The sequence below is a fragment of the Callorhinchus milii genome, unplaced genomic scaffold (assembly GCF_018977255.1).
Source record: "Callorhinchus milii isolate IMCB2004 unplaced genomic scaffold, IMCB_Cmil_1.0 Scaffold12, whole genome shotgun sequence".
Classification (NCBI taxonomy): Eukaryota; Metazoa; Chordata; class Chondrichthyes; order Chimaeriformes; family Callorhinchidae; genus Callorhinchus; species Callorhinchus milii.
The window spans coordinates 10,114,674-10,132,042 of NW_024704753.1; positions in this window are offsets into that span (position 1 = coordinate 10,114,674).

The window sequence follows — 17,369 nt, forward strand, 5'->3', positions numbered from 1 at the left end:
TTTTACTGCCCTCTTCACAATCTGAATTCAATGCTATCAAAACTCCTACTTTTTGAAACCTTTCCAATATCTTAAACTATCTCCATCAAATTGGGAGGGGCAGAGGAGGTTTAAAAGAATGATGCTCGATGTCTACAGTTATGAATAGAGATTGGAGAAGTTGGGTCTGTTTTCATTGGATCAGAGAAGCTTGAGGGGGACCTAATAGAGATGGACACAATGATGAGGGGTTTTGTTAGGGTAATAGGGAGAAGTTATTTCCATCAATAGGGGAGTCAGTAACTAGAGGATAGTTATATAATGCCACAAGCGCAGGGAAAGGAGAGTGTGGGAGGGTGTGTTTCACTCAGAGAGAAGTTGGGGTGTGGAACGTATTGCCGAGGATGGTGTGGAGGCAGAGTTCATAGCTTTTAGGAGAATTAGACAGAGTATGACAGAAAGGGCCCTAGAGGGATAAACCGAGGTCCCATCTGCCTGTACAGGTGAATGTTAAAGATCCCATGGCACTATTCAAAAAGAGAAGAGAGTTTCCTGGCCGACAATCTCCCATATAAAATTGATCACTCATTTCATAGCTGTTTGTGGGATGTGTGCAAATTGGCTGCTGCATTTACCCACAAAACACACTTTACGGTAAATCCTGTGAAGCACTTTGAGATATCCTCCTGACATGAAATGTTCTGTGCAAAGTGGAAGGATTATTATTATAAAAATGCATGCTGGGGATGTGAAGGTAGAAATTGCACTTTTAAATCCAGTCAAGGCTTTCATCAATTAATCTTTGCATCGGTTATCGTGGCCTTCACATCAGGAAAAAGATTCAAAGCTTTTCACAGCATTTACTGTAAAGTGTAGTGACCGTGGTAGCCAATTTACACACAGCAATATCAAGCTCATGAAGTGAATGACCAATTGAAAGTTTTTTGGCCTGTACGCTGTATATCATTCATAAATAGGTGTGGACTTATAAAAATACATAGGAATGACTAACCACAGAAAACCAGCTTCAAAGTTGAGACTGATTCAACTAACTACGGCCGACTGCAAAATTGCCAACCCTGAAATACTAAGAGTGATTTCGGACCAGGTGAAATTTCTCAAGTTTTTTAGTTCTTCAGACACACCTAAACAGTTCACCAGGAGATAATATGGTAAATACAATACAAATTACATGTATATGGCACCTTTCATGTCAGAAAGACTTCTCGAATTATCACTGGAAATGGGAAAGTGGAGGGTGCGGAGGACAAGTATGACCAAATTCACAAAGAGGCAAGTCTTCAGGCAGGCAGTCTGCCAATGGTGGGGTGATCAGGTGGTGAACGTGAAGCAGAGCAGTGCTCGCTGAATGGAGGAAGAAGCTGTGTCAGTAGGGTTTGAAGAGGTTGCAAAGGTCGGGTGGGGCAGGAACCCGTTCCACTGGGGGATGGGGAGCCAGTGGAGCTAGGCAAGGATGGAGGTGATCACAGCCTTGTGCAGGAAAGGACGCAAGCTGCAGAATTCTGGATAGTCTGCAGCTTGTTCAGGGAAGAGCTGGTTAGTTTGGTGAGCAGAGTTGATGCAGTCAAGCATGGACATGGAAAGTGAGAGTGAGAGTCTCGGGGGCCTGAGGGGAGATGGAATGGCGGATGCCGGCAATGTTACAGAGGAAAGCTGAGCAGGGCATCATGAATGTGAGGTTTGAAAGGCAGTTGGAAATTACGCAAGACACTGCTGTTCTGCACCAGCTCTGCGAAGTGGAATGAGATTCATCCTATTGTGTCTGTGCTGGGGCTGTCTGCTCCAATACCATTCCTCTATTCCCAAGTAGGGAATGGAGGGAGAGGTGTGAGCAAAGTTGATATGCAATGCTTTCCAAAATTTTGGCCAGGATGGGCAGGTTTGAAATGGGTGTGAAATTTGTGAGGTTGGAGGGATTGAGGGTAGTTTTTTAAGGAGTTATGACAGTGGTTTTGAGGGTGAGTGGGACAGAGCCTGCGGAGAGGAACTGGTTGATTGTGTCACCCAGCAGTGGGCAGAGAAGGAGGAGTTGAGTGACCAGGGAATGGGGTTGAAGCAGCAGGTTCATCTGGATGATGGCGGAGGAAGGGAGGAGAGAGAGATGGGGGCAAAGGAGTGTAGGGTGGGGGCCGTGGTAGGAGAGGGTGATGTAGGCTACCCTCTCTCCCCAGCACCCCATCTCTCTCTCTCATCCCAATGTTGCTCAGCATAGAATAATATTTTGACATTTGATATAGAAACATCTTAAAACACTTCACAGAATATTTGTAAAGTGTAGTAACTGTGGCAGCCAATTTGTGCACAGCAACATCCCACAGACAACTATGGAGTGAGTGCTAACACTATTCTATTTACATGCTACATTGTCGGAAGTTTTGTCCTATTCACTACAAACAGTCACTTTACTAAACAACACGAGCGTTTGCCATCCACTGTTCCCCGCTGTGTGATGAGATGCCCTTGTACTCCGCTTGCACTGTATTCTGTGACCAATAAATGAAGTTGCTGACATGGTTTTCCTCAAATTGAAAAAGATTGTCTGGCAATCACTAATTGTGGTTCAGGTTTTAGTGAGTGAACGAGTGAAGCTGTGGTGGTTAAGTTACAGGTGCTTCCCGGGGTGGAGGGCTGGGGGGGGCAGTCAGGAGGACAGCTCCCTGACTGAATGCTCCCCATTGCTGCTTTGCCAGATCCACCAGCTCCAGAACGACATCCAGCAGAGTTTCCTCAGGCGCCATTGTGTAAAACCTTCTCACTGCAACATGCTCCGTATGGCTGCTTCACAATGAGAGAGGCCATTAAACACATACAGCTGCCCTGTGCCCCCTAGTAACTCCCCTGTGCCCCCCAGTAACTCCCCTGTGCCCCCTAGTAACTCCCCTGTGACCCCCAGTAACTCCCCTGTGCCCCCTAGTAACTCCCCTGTGACCCCCAGTAGTGAATGGTGAGAAGTTGTGAGTTGTGACACAGTTGCCCTGTGCCCCCCTGTAACTGCCCTCTGCCCCCCCACCCCCGTAACTGTCCTGTGCCTCCTGTAACTCCCCTGTGACTACTCTGTATCCACCCCTGTAACTGTCCTGTTCCAGCATGTAACACTGCAGTGGCCATTCTGTGTATTACATAAGATTAATTGTGAGATCTCCCCAAACACCTCTCACCATTTTGGATGAAGAAGATCCTTCGACCCATCTGATTTCATCATCTCCAGAACACAACCCTCACCCTCCTCCCTGTGTCCATTGTCTTGGCCTCAATCACTGTTCCTTTCTGCACAGGGTTATTAACCTGTGAAACAACTTCACATACTATTTGGTGGTTGTGAGAGACACAGCTCGCAGCTACCCTGTGACACTGTTTGTACCACAGTCTGATGTGATTGGTAGTGAATGGTGAGGAGTTGTGACTGGTGAGGAGTAATGGTGAGTAAATGGAAACAGTACCAGTAAAGGAAATCATCCAGTGGGATGAGGGATTGCCAGAGCCCTCGGGAGCAGCAACTTCTGTCCACCCTGGAGCACGAAATTGCTTTTTTTTTCGAGTTCTTGATCTTGTTTAATTTCACGTAAAAGATCCTGCGATCATTCAGCCGGCTGTCATGAATTCTGGTGATGAAGGATTTGTGAGGAGCTCTGACCTGAACCTGATACACAGGGTGTTTCTTTCCATTGCACAGGTTCAGGTAACCATTGATTATCACCCGGACCGCAGGAATTGGGGGCCTCCTCACCTCCTCACTCCCACTCTCCATCGGGTGATATTGGTCCAGAGTCCCCATTTTGTGGCCACTTACTGAACGTGAATATCAGAGATGGAACAGTTGTCATTGTTGCAACATAATGACACGCACACCGCAATCACCTGCTTCTGTCAAACAACATCACAAGATCGGTTTGGATCAAGCTTATCTGATCTCATCCCTCCAGAAAACACCCTCCCCCCGACCTTCCCTCGATCACAGCATCGAGCCGCTTTTTAAATAAATCCCAGTGTCCTCACCTCAATTACCCATCCTGGCAACCTTTTCCCACTTTTGACTTGGCGAGTGATTAATTATTAATATAATAATAATCCTTGTATTTGACACAGTGCATTTCATGTCAGCATTACATCCCAAAGCACTTCGCAGGATGTACTGTAAAGTGAAGTGAGTATGTTTTGTAAGTGAACATGCGTCTAAAGGGAATCACGGGATCAGGTATTGAACAGGAATATTCCAATAACCCTCTGAGGGGAAATCTCAGTAGAATTCTCTTAAGAGAAAAGCTTCACTGACCCTCTGAAGCCACTGTTGCTCAAAATGTGTTGAATTCAAAAGTGATTATTTCTGCAGAGAGGTTGTGTTTGTTGATAAGATAACATATCTCCAGAGCTGGGTAGGTGATATAAGTGGGTTATGGTCAACCTCACATTCTAGATACTCATCATTGTCAGAACCGCTCTGGCATCTGCTATAGTTTGCCAGCGAGGCTCCGTCTTACTCTCTTCCTCATTCATTCCCTGTCACTACGGTTCACAGGTCCAATAGCCCTGTGGCCCAGAGAACAGAGGCTCTCAATCACTTCCAATAGTCTCCACCCCCCGGCATGACAGAGGTGCTCTGGACAATAACAAACAGCGTCCGGCATATAGGATAACGGCTCAGAGCACTTCATGGGTTCAGATGCTGAGCTGGGGGAGTGGTGGGGAGGTGACAATAGGCAGGGTCAAAGAGATGGGTGTGGAGGCTGGTGAGTGAGTATGGGGGTTGGAGGCTGGTGAGGAGGTGGGAGGGGAGGCTGATGAGTATGTGGGTGATGGTTTGCAGAGCTTTAACTATAAGTTGTGAGGAAAATTTTGGGGAAACTAATTATTTTGATTAAAAAGCCTTTTAATGAGGCATTAGTCCCTTTTAACTAATTATTCTGTTGATATTATTGGTAATAATCCTTGTGTTTGACATAATACATAAACTGACTGATTCACAGAGAATCGCTGTTAATTCTGTGTATTTTGTGGGTGAACATGGAAGCCTTTTTGCACACAGCAATGTCCCACAAACAGCTGTGGAGTGAGTCAGCAATCTGGGGGATTGTTGACCAGGACACCAAGAGAGAGAAACTCCCTCCTCTTTTTGATTGCTGCCTGGGAATTTGAAAATCATTTAGCCTACGCTGATACAGTACAATGCTGGGTGAGGGCTGTATTGTTGGAGGTGGTGTCTTTCGGGTGAGAGGTTAAATCAAATTAAAGTTCCCAATGTGGGGTTAGAATCACCAACTTCTGTCTCAGAGGAGAGCTTGCTGCTGTTTGAGTCAGGCTGACCCACAACAATGACAGGTGTCTGTTCAGAAGCACACACTAGGAAATCAATCGGGAAATCAAATAATCTGAAAAATTGTAAAATTAAAGTCAATAAATGTAAGTAATAAAAAAGCCAGTAACTGCCCTGAGCCCCCCATCAGATGTCATCTCATCTTTTTTTAAAAATTGAAATGTAAAATATTGAACACCGGCAATCATGTGTTTGTGCTGCGTGGTGTTCAGTAACAGTCAGTGAGGCCTGAGCACCACACTCTCTCCCGCAGCCCCCTCCCCAACAGCATCCCCAGCCCCCTCCCCACCCCAGCTTGCTCTACTACTTGCTTGTCACTTAGCAACAGCACGTGGTGAAAGATTCCATGAAAATAGTCATTGATTCTTATTGATTAACAATCGAACAGAGGGTTTAATATGTGATAACTCAGCCTCTCTTTGTTTCTGAAAATGGAGAGATTTGTAGAATAAACAATTTGTAGTCATAAACACCATCATGTAGAATAGCACCTCAGAGCAACTCTCAGGGTGGGTGTTGGGGCAAAGCCAGATAGAAGGGGTCAGGGCAGACGATTCCAGAGGACAGGGGCAGAGAATTGTTTAATAACTGTTTAATTAGGCTCAGACACATATCTCATTAGCTGACTATCTCTCTATCACTATCTCCTGTAGTGTGGAGTCCTGTTGTGTAGTGAGTGGTTAGAGCACTTGCCTCGCAAGTGAGAGGACCTGGGTTTGATTCCTCCACAAGCCTCTGTTTACCAAGGAGTAAGTAGGAACCCGCTTGTTATTAGATTGGTGGATTGCTTTTTCGGGCGTAATAATCCCTAAAAAGTAAAAAATAATAATAATTTGATCACTCAATCTACGACTCTTTGTGGGACACTGCTGTGCACAATTGGCTGCCGTGTTTCACCCATAAAATATGCAGTCAATTCACTTTTTACAGTATATTCTGGGAAACACTTTGAGACGCCTCAAAGATGTGATAAGGCACTATATCAAATGTAAGGATTTGTATTATTTATTATCTCTCCATCTCACTATCTCTTTATCTCTCTATATATCTCACTATCTGCTTATCTCACAATCTCTCTATCTCATTCAGCTGTTGTGCAGCTCACTCTCTTGCCGCCAGCTCCATCCTCTCACACACAGCTCACTGCTACTCAAGCGACCTCAATGTTTACCACCCCTACCCTGCCTCTTGCCTGAACCGTAGGTATATTTCCATCTCACTCACCATCTCTAACCCGGGGCTGGAATTACTCTGTTGGAGATTTAACTAATTGTGTCAGCCTGGCTCAGTGTGTCAGCCCGGCTCAGTGAGTGTTAGCCTGGCTCAGAATGTGTCAGCCCGTCTCAGAGTGTGTCAGCCCGGCTCAGAATGTTGTCATCCTGGCTCAGTGTGTTAGCCCGGCTCAGTAAGTGTTAGCCCGGCTCAGTGTGTCAGCCCGGTTCAGTGAGTGTTAGCCTGGCTCAGTGTGTGTCAGCCCGCCTCAGAGTGTTGTCAGCCTGGCTCAGTGTCAGCCCGGCTCAGTGAGTATTAGCCCAGCTCAGTGTGTGTCAGCCCGGGTCAGAGTGTGTCAGCCCGGGTCAGAGTGTGTCAGCCTGGCTAAGAATGTGTCAGCCCGGCTAAGAATGTGTCAGCGCGACTCAGAGTGTATCAGCCCGGCTCAGTCAGGACTTTAACTGGCATAGGCTAACTGACACTCCAGTGCACTGCTGGGGATGTTACATTGACAGAGGCTCTGTCCTTTAGGTGAGAAGCATTAAACCAAGCTCCGCCCTCATGTCAGGTGGACATTACAGATCTCACAGTTGGAAAAGAGAAGGGAGTTTCTCTCCAAGATAAAATCGGTCACTCACTCCATGACTGACGGAAGACATCCCAAAGAACATGGCCTACACAGGAGATGCTGTGTGAGTTCCACTCTATGCCCTGCCTCTTGCTGAGCTGAATCTCAGGGTTATTATAAACAGTGGACACTACACTGATGTTTGACATAGATGCTTCAGGAATGGCAATGATGCTGAGCACTGGAGGCACCAAGCTCTGAGCTGCCGGCACCAGTCACAGGGAGTGGCACAGGGAGCAGCTGCTCCTGTGTGGGGACACGAGAAACGTAGGAGATTTATTTTCACTCAGAGCGTTGTTGGGATGTGGAACTCTATCCAGTAATGTGGTGGAGGCAGCATCCATTGTGTGTTTTGAGAGGGAACGAGACCGGTATATGAATAATGGAGAAACCCTCATCCACGAATTCATCACATCTAGGCTTGACTATGCCAACTCGCTGCTTGTCGGCCTTCCCAATTCTTCCCTCCACAAGCTGCATATCATCCAGAACTCTGCAGCTCGTGTCCTCTCCCGCACCAGACTCCATGACCCCCGTCACACCCGGCTCCACTGGCTCCCAATCCCTCAGAGGATAGAGTTCACAATCCTTGTCATCACCTTCATAGCCCTCCACACCTTGCCCCTCCCTACTTCTGCAACCGGCTGACTCCATATTAACCTGTCCGTTCCCTCCGTTCAGCAGGCTCCAGTCTGCTCCACGTCCCCCACCCAGCCGCCCCACCATCAGCAGACGGCCTTCAACCTTTCTGCCCCCACCCTATGGAACTCCATCTCACATTCCCTTCACCTCATTCCCTCCCTTGCCTCCTTCAGTGCACGTCTCAAAACCCTCCTCTTCAACCGTGCCTTTACCCTCCCCGATCGCACCCCCACCCTCCGCTCAGGTCCAAATCCCTGACTGTCCAGATTTGGGACAACCTCCCGACGTGAAAGGCACTTGACAAATGTAATTTTGTATTGTATTGAAGGGTTGTGGGGACAGGGCGGGGTGTGGGATTGAATGAGCTGCTCTTGGAGCTGGGGCTCCTTCTGTCCTGTAACTTTCTATAATTCTATTAAGTAAAATGATCATTATTATTCTTGTAACATTATTATTACTATTGTAACGGTTGACTGGGAGTGAGGAAGGCCCTGAGTGGGGCATAGTCTGTGCTGGTTCAACCTTGTGAATGTCTCTTTCTGTGTGTGTCTCTCTCTCTATGTGGTGTATGTGCGCGTGTGTCTCCCTCTCTCTGTGGTGTGTGTGTCTCTCTCTCTCTGTGGTGTATGTGTCTCTCTTTCTCTGGTTTGTGTGTGTCTCTCTCTCTGTGGTGTGTGTGTCTGTCTCTCTGGTATGTATGTGTGTGTCTTTCTATGGCATGAAAGATCATGAAAGGTTTCGACAGGCGAGATAAGGAAAAGCTGTTTCTGCTGGTAAGTGTGTCTGTGACCTGTGGTCACAGTCTTAAGATATCTACCAAAAGAAGCAGAGGAGAGGTTAGAAGAAATGTTTTCACTCAGCGAGCTGTTTGAATTTGGAATGATCTGCCTGAAAGGATAGTGAAGTCCGATTCGATAACAGCTTTTAAGAGAGAACTGGATAGGTATCTGGGGAAGACGGGTTTGCAGGGTTATGGGGAGAAAGCTGGTGAGTGGGGTTAGTGAAAGCGACTTGCTCTGTCAAAGAGGCGGCACAGACTCGATGGGCCGAATGGCCTCCTTCTGTGCCGTAACATTCTATGAATCTATGAATAAAATCTATATGTCTCTCTGGTCTGTGTGCCTCTCTCTGTGGTGTGTCTCTCTCGCTGTGGTGTGAGTAGTGTCTCTCTCTCTCTCTCTCTGTGGTGTGTGTGTCTCTGCAGTGCATGTGTCTTTCTGTGATCTGTATATCTCTCTGTGGTGTGTGTGCGTGTCCCTCTCTCTGGTGTGTGTGTGTGTGTCTCTTTCTGTGGTGTGTGTGTGTGTGTATCTCTGTGTGGTGTGTGTATGTCTCTCTCTCTCTGTGGTGTGTGTGTGTGTGTGTGTGTCGATCTCTCTGTGGTGTGTGTATGTGTCTGTCTCTCTCTCTGTGGTGTGTGTATGTGTGTCTCTCTCTGTGTGGTGTGTGTGTGTCTCTCTTTGTGTGTGTCTATCTCTGGTGTATGTGTGTCTCTCTGTGGTGTGTGTGTGTGTGTGTATCTCTCTGTGTGGTGTGTGTATGTGTGTCGATCTCTCTGTGGTGTGTGTATGTGTCTGTCTCTCTCTCTGTGGTGTGTGTATGTGTGTCTCTCTCTGTGTGGTGTGTGTGTGTCTCTCTTTGTGTGTGTCTCTCTCTGGTGTGTATGTGTGTCTCTCTCTGTGGTGTGTGTATGTGTGTGTCTCTCTCTCTATGTGGTGTGTGTATGTGTGTCTCTCTCTGTATGGTGTGTGTGGTGTGTCTCTCTCTGTGGTGTGTGTGCCTCTCTCTATGGTGTGTGTGTCTCTCTCTGTGGTGTGTGTGTGTGTGTCTCTCTGTGTTGTGTGTGTCTCTCTCTGGTGTGTATGTGTCTCTCTCTGTGGTGTGTGTGTCTCTCTCTGTGGTGTGTGTGTCTCTGTGGTGTGTGTGTGTCTCTGTGTTGTGTGTGTCTCTCTCTGGTGTGTATGTGTGTGTTTCTCTGTGTTGTGTGTGTCTCTCTCTGTGTGTTTATCTCTCTCTCTGGTGTGTGTGTGTCTCTCTCTGTGGTGTGTGTGCCTCTCTCTATGGTGTGTGTGTCTCTCTCTGTGGTGTGTGTGTGTGTGTCTCTCTGTGTTGTGTGTGTCTCTCTGTGTTGTGTGTGTCTCTCTCTGTGTGTGTCTCTCTCTGTGGTGTGTGGGTGTGTGTCTCTCCCTGGTATGTATGTGTGTGTCTCTCTGTGGTGTGTGTCTCTCTCTGGTGTGTATGTGTGTGTCTCTCTGATGTGGGTGTCTCTCTCTGTGGTGTGTGTGTGTGTGTCTCTCTCTGTGGTGTGTGTGCCTCTCTCTATGGTGTGTGTGTCTCTCTCTGTGGTGTGTGTGTGTGTCTCTCTGTGTTGTGTGTGTCTCTCTCTGTGGTGTGTGTGTGTGTGTCTCTCTCTCTCTGGTGTGTGTGTGTGTGTGTCTCTCTCTGTGGTGTGTGTGTGTGTGTCTCTCTCTCTGTGGTGTGTGTGTCTCTCTCTGTGTGTGTCTCTCTCTGTGGTGTGTGGGTGGGTGTCTCTCCCTGGTATGTATGTGTGTGTCTCTCTGATGTGTGTGTCTCTCTCTGTGGTGTGTGTGTGTCTCTCTCTCTCTGTGGTGTGTGTTTCTCTCTATCTGTGGTGTGTGTATCTCTCTCTTTGTGTCTCTCTCTCTCTCTCTGGTGTGTCTCTCTCTGTGGTGTTTGTGTGTCTCTCTGTGTTGTGTGTGTCTCTCTCTGTGGTGTGTGTGTGTGTCTCTCTCTCTGTGGTGTGTGTTTCTCTTTATCTGTGGTGTGTGTATCTCTCTCTTTGTGTCTCTCTCTCTCTCTCTCTCTCTCTGGTGTGTCTCTCTCTGTGGTGTTTGTGTGTCTCTCTCTATGGTGTGTGTCTCTCTCTCTCTGTGGTGTGTGTGTCTCTCTCTGTGGTGTGTGTGTGTCTCTGTGGTGTGTGTGTGTCTCTCTCTGGTGTGTATGTGTCTCTCTCTGTGGTGTGTGTGTCTCTCTCTGTGGTGTGTGTGTGTCTCTCTCTGGTGTGTATGTGTCTCTCTCTGTGTTGTGTGTGTCTCTCTCTGTGGTGTGTGTGTCTCTCTCTGTGGTGTGTGTGTCTCTCTCTGTGGTGTGTGTGTGTCTCTGTGTTGTGTGTCTCTCTCTGGTGTGTATGTGTGTGTTTCTCTGTGGTGTGTGTGTCTCTCTCTGTGTGTTTATCTCTCTCTCTGGTGTGTGTGTGTGTCTCTCTCTGTGGTGTGTGTGTGTGTGTGTCTCTCTCTCTGTGGTGTGTGTGTCTCTCTCTGTGTGTTTATCTCTCTCTCTGGTGTGTGTGTGTGTGTGTCTCTCTCTGTGGTGTGTGTGTGCGTGTCCCTCTCTCTGGTGTGTGTGTGTGTGTCTCTTTTTGTGGTGTGTGTGTGTGTGTATCTCTCTGTGTGGTGTGTGTATGTCTCTCTCTCTGTGTGGTGTGTGTGTGTGTGTGTCGATCTCTCTGTGGTGTGTGTATGTGTCTGTCTCTCTCTCTGTGGTGTGTGTATGTGTGTCTCTCTCTGTGGTGTGTGTGTCTCTCTCTGTGTGTGTCTCTCTCTGTGGTGTGTGGGTGTGTGTCTCTCCCTGGTATGTATGTGTGTGTCTCTCTGATGTGTGTGTCTCTCTCTGTGGTGTGTGGGTGGGTGTCTCTCCCTGGTATGTATGTGTGTGTCTCTCTGATGTGTGTGTCTCTCTCTGTGGTGTGTGTGTGTCTCTCTCTCTCTCTGGTGTGTGTTTCTCTCTATCTGTGGTGTGTGTATCTCTCTCTTTGTGTCTCTCTCTCTCTCTCTCTCTCTGGTGTGTCTCTCTCTGTGGTGTTTGTGTGTCTCTCTGTGTTGTGTGTGTCTCTCTCTGTGGTGTGTGTGTGTGTCTCTCTCTCTGTGGTGTGTGTTTCTCTCTCTTTGTGTCTCTCTCTCTCTCTCTCTCTCTGGTGTGTCTCTCTCTGTGGTGTTTGTGTGTCTCTCTCTATGGTGTGTGTGTGTCTCTCTCTGTGGTGTGTGTGTCTCTCTGTGTTGTGTGTGTCTCTCTCTGTGGTGTATGTATCTCTCTCTGTGGTGTGTGTGTCTCTCTGTGTTGTGTGTGTCTCTCTCTGGTGTGTATGTGTCTCTCTCTGTGGTGTGTGTGTCTCTGTGGTGTGTGTGTGTCTCTGTGTTGTGTGTGTCTCTCTCTGGTGTGTATGTGTGTGTTTCTCTGTGGTGTGTGTGTCTCTCTCTGTGTGTTTATCTCTCTCTCTGGTGTGTGTGTGTGTCTCTCTCTGTGGTGTGTGTGTGTGTGTCTCTCTGTGGTGTGTGTGTCTCTCTCTGTGTGTTTATCTCTCTCTCTGGTGTGTGTGTGTGTGTCTCTCTCTGTGGTGTGTGTGTGCGTGTCCCTCTCTGGTGTGTGTGTGTGTGTCTCTTTCTGTGGTGTGTGTGTGTGTGTATCTCTCTGTGTGGTGTGTGTATGTCTCTCTCTCTGTGGTGTGTGTGTGTGTGTGTCGATCTCTCTGTGGTGTGTGTATGTGTCTGTCTCTCTCTCTGTGGTGTGTGTATGTGTGTCTCTCTCTGTGTGGTGTGTGTGTGTCTCTCTTTGTGTGTGTCTCTCTCTGGTGTATGTCTTCTCTCTGTGGTGTGTGTGTGTGTGTGTCGATCTCTCTGTGGTGTGTGTATGTGTCTCTCTCTGTGTGGTGTGTGTGTGTCTCTCTTTGTGTGTGTCTATCTCTGGTGTATGTGTGTCTCTCTGTGGTGTGTGTGTGTGTATCTCTCTGTGTGGTGTGTGTATGTGTGTCGATCTCTCTGTGGTGTGTGTATGTGTCTGTCTCTCTCTCTGTGGTGTGTGTATGTGTGCCTCTCTCTGTGTGGTGTGTGTGGTGTGTGTGTGTCTCTCTTTGTGTGTGTCTCTCTGGTGTGTATGTGTGTCTCTCTCTGTGGTGTGTGTATGTGTGTGTCTCTCTCTCTATGTGGTGTGTGTATGTGTGTTTCTCTCTGTGTGGTGTGTGTGGTGTGTCTCTCTCTGTGGTGTGTGTGCCTCTCTCTATGGTGTGTGTGTCTCTCTCTGTGGTGTGTGTGTGTGTGTCTCTCTGTGTTGTGTGTGTCTCTCTCTGTGGTGTGTGTGTGTGTGTCTCTCTGTGTTGTGTGTGTCTCTCTCTGTGGTGTGTGTGCCTCTCTCTATGGTGTGTGTGTCTCTCTCTGTGGTGTGTGTATGTGTCTCTCTCTGTGTTGTGTGTGTCTCTCTGTGGTGTATGTATCTCTCTCTGTGGTGTATGTATCTCTCTCTGTGTTGTGTGTGTCTCTCTCTGGTGTGTATGTGTCTCTCTCTGTGGTGTGTGTGTCTCTCTCTGTGGTGTGTGTGTCTCTCTCTGTGGTGTGTGTGTGTCTCTGTGTTGTGTGTGTCTCTCTCTGTGGTGTGTGTGTCTCTCTCTGGTGTGTATGTGTGTGTTTCTCTGTGGTGTGTGTGTCTCTCTCTGTGTGTTTATCTCTCTCTCTGGTGTGTGTGTGTCTCTCTCTGTGGTGTGTGTGCCTCTCTCTATGGTGTGTGTGTCTCTCTCTGTGCTGTGTGTGTGTGTGTCTCTCTGTGTTGTGTGTGTCTCTCTGTGTTGTGTGTGTCTCTCTCTGTGTGTGTCTCTCTCTGTGTGTGTCTCTCTGTGGTGTGTGGGTGTGTGTCTCTCCCTGGTATGTATGTGTGTGTCTCTCTGTGGTGTGTGTCTCTCTCTGGTGTGTATGTGTGTGTCTCTCTGATGTGTGTGTCTCTCTCTGTGGTGTGTGTGTGTCTCTCTCTCTCTGTGGTGTGTGTTTCTCTCTATCTGTGGTGTGTGTATCTCTCTCTTTGTGTCTCTCTCTCTCTCTCTCTGGTGTGTCTCTCTCTGTGGTGTTTGTGTGTCTCTCTCTGTGGTGTGTGTGTGTCTCTCTCTGTGGTGTGTGTGTCTCTCTGTGTTGTGTGTGTCTCTCTCTGGTGTGTGTCTCTCACTCTGGTGTGTGTTGGTGTGTCTCTCATTCTCTGTGGTGTGTGTTGGTGTGTCTCTCTCTGTGGTGTGTATTGGTGTGTGTGTCTCTCTCTGGTTGTGTGTCTCTCTGTGGTGTGTGTTGGTGTGTCTCTCTGTGGTGTGTGTTGGTGTGTCTCTCTGTGGTGTGTGTTGGTGTGTGTCTCTCACTCTCTGTGGTGTGTGTTGGTGTGTCTCTCTGTGGTGTGTGTTGGTGTGTGTCTCTCACTCTCTGTGGTGTGTGTTGGTGTGTGTGTCTCTCTGTGGTGTGTGTTGGTGTGTGTGTCTCTCTGTGCTGTGTGTTGGTGTGTCTCTCTGTGGTGTGTGTTGGTGTGTGTGTCTCTCTGTGGTGTGTGTTGGTGTGTGTGTCACTGCTCTCTGTGTGTAAGCAGGGCAGCTGGGAGACTAATAGGTCTGCGGCCTAATGTAGTGGTAGTGTCTGGAGTGGGGGGTAATATGTGAGGCTATGAGATGGGTTAAACCTCCCCCTTTGCGGGTGTGTTGTGTAAGGAATGTGGCATGCCACTGTTGATTTGTTAAAAGTCCCCCTCCCACCCCGTGAGATTAAACGTGTGTGTGTGTGTGTGTGTGTGTGTGTGAGCACCCTGTGACCCTCATGGTTGCTGACAAGGCACCAACAAACCTCAGTCAGTGCTCAGGCCCTGTGTACTAACCTCGCTGGGTTGTTTTACACTTACTGAGCGCCACAGGCCTGTGGGTGGAAATACTGATGTGGATTATTTCCTTTGTGGTTTCAGTGAAATGTTTTCAGGACTCCCACGAAAGGATGTAGTATGTAACTGCACTGACATTTTTACAGGCTCGGTGCTGAGATCATCACTATGAACAGCCCACCAGACCTGCTTTATTACCATAACCACAAGCAGGGCTTTATACACGACCTAATTAGCAGTTCCTTTCACAATTTCAAGCCTTTCACACAGTAAATCTAACTAATAATAACATGCCCTTATTTACTCAGACTGTGCAGCTCCCTGGTTAGGCCACACCCTGAACACTATGGACAGCTCTGGTCACCATGACATAAGGAGCTGCCCAGGTCCCAGAGACAGTGCAGAGGAGAGCAATGAGAATGATCCCAGTGTTAGAGGAATGAGCTGTGAGCAATGATTGAGCTCAGCCAACTCAGAGGGGACCTCATGGAGGGTATAACATTTTAAATGGGATTGAAAAAGTAAACCCAGATCAATACTTTAGGATGCACCAAGACACTAGAACAAGAGGACACAATTTAGAGCTATAAAGGGCAAATTTCAGGACAGACACTTGGAAGTGTTTTTCAATGTAGAGGGTAAATACAATTGTAACAGTTACCAGGAAGGGGGGAGGGAGGGGCATTCAGGCCCAGACACTGCTCTCCCTCTTTCCACCATCCATAAACTTCAACTCATCCAAAACTCCGTCACCCTCACCCACCAAACCCTGCATTTCTATCACCCCAGCCCTCATCAGACTCCACTGCAGATCAATTTGAAAGTCCTCATTATCACCGATAAATCCATTCACACCCGAGCATCTCCCTACCTCCATATCTCACCAATCTCCTCCTCCATTCCTCCCTCCTCTTGGCATTGATGCTTGTTCCCACCCTCCCAAATATACAATCAATTCACTTTACACCATATTTAGGGAATCGTTGGTCAGGGCACCGTGAGAGAGAAACTCTATTCTCTTTTCCAATAGTGGCATGGGATCTTTAACATCCACCTGAACAGGCAGACGGGCCTGATTTGATGTCTCATTTGAAAGATGGCACCTCCAACATTGCAGTACCACCCTTGGACTGTGCTGGAGCCTCAGTTTAGACTCTGTGGTTCCATGTCCTGCTGTGGTTCTCACCATCTTGCACCCGCGAAATGTCTCCCGCATAGTGACTAGGTGGCCTCTGTGTTTGATCCTTCTCTGCGTGCAAGTCCCTAATCTACGGTGTAGCCACTAAAGAGAGTCAACACGACAACAGGTTCTACCAGTGCTTTTTCCAAATAGCAGTGGGAAGTTCGCCAGAGTCCTGCACATTAAAGGACTGTGACGTAGGCTTAGCCTGTATATGAAAATCACCCTCCCTCCTTATTTATACAGAGACTCAAGAGGCACGACTAAGAAAGCTCAACAATATTTTATTGGTGTTTCTCACAGCCTTTTGCCTAACTTATACTTCCTGACAAATCGGATAAATATGACGCAATGGGAATAATAAATACTAAGCTATGCAACTAGCAGCCAAATTATTAATGAATGCAAGAAACCCATCTTGACCAAAGGTCTCCTCCATTTTCGGCACATCTCTTTTTGATGTTAAACAATACAAAGGAGTGACCAGGTGGGGAGCAGGCTCGCTCCTTTTAAGGGCGATAGGCCCATCCCCGTTTCTAGAGAGTATCCAATCACTTTTATTACTTGCCGAATTATAGGTTTACAGTGGCTACACCCCTGGGTGGCTTCAAGCCTCTTTTCCCGCCGAAACAACATTGTAGCATCGTGGCTCCGTCTGCCCCCTGGACACTAACAATCCTGTTTTCATGACCAATTTGCAGACTTGATGACACAAAAGATGTATTTGCCTGTAAATTAAATACGCTCAATAGCTTGAAAATGTTCCTAAAGCTATACGCCTTACCTTATATTACTGCGCATGCGCAAGCTTTCTTTCAACACAGACATCAAGCTTGCAATAGCTCACAGGCTTACGCAGCCTTCAACCAATACAAACCCTGCAAATGGCATAACATTATAAAGAAAAGCACAAATAATAAGGTGTTTGTGACAGTCCCAATGTAGGGCTTGAACCCACAACCTTCTGACTCGGAGGCGAGTGTGAGAGACTGAGCCTGGCTGACTCACACTGCGCACACTGGGTGGGGTTGGGGTGATGGGTGTGGTGTAATTATGGGAGGCTGTGTGATTGGGTTGGGGGGTGGTTATTGGGAAGCGAAGTGGGTTTTATTTACGCTGTTTGAGATCTCACTGATGTAGTCTCGAGTTTCCTCTTACCCTCAGCCTGTTGTGTGTGACCTGGACTGTGAGCCCATCGCTCTCACGTCGGCTGGCGGATGCTGTGAATTCCTGTTATGGTCTGTGGATTGTGTTGCCTCAGGGCTTGTCAGGCTGTTTTACTGGTAACTTGTTCTCACTCACTCACCAGGACCTAAATCCAGATGTCAGCCTGGCTCTCTGGCAAGTGACCATCTCACCTGGTGGCTATGTTTTGTAAACCAAACCCAGAGACACAAACTATATATAAAAAACTGAACTCACCACAGTTACTGGAGAAATGTGTTGGATTAATGGCTGTGATCCTCCGCTGAGTGTATCTGTTGTAGTATTTTATTCTTGCTCAGTTTGTTGCTCACCTCAGGATAGGGCAAATTGGCCAGACAATGTCTCAGGGAGTTGCTGTGTTGTGGTGAGTTGTTTTACTTGTCTCTCCCGCCCCACCCGCTCCCACCCTGCTCGCTCAACAGGCCATTATTTATAATAACAATAATTGCTACATTTGATATTGTACCTTTTATGTTGGGAAGATGGCTCCAGGCACTGCTCAGCACTTTTTTGATCTCAGCAGTTTGGATGCCTGGAGGTGATGTAAGAGGTAATGA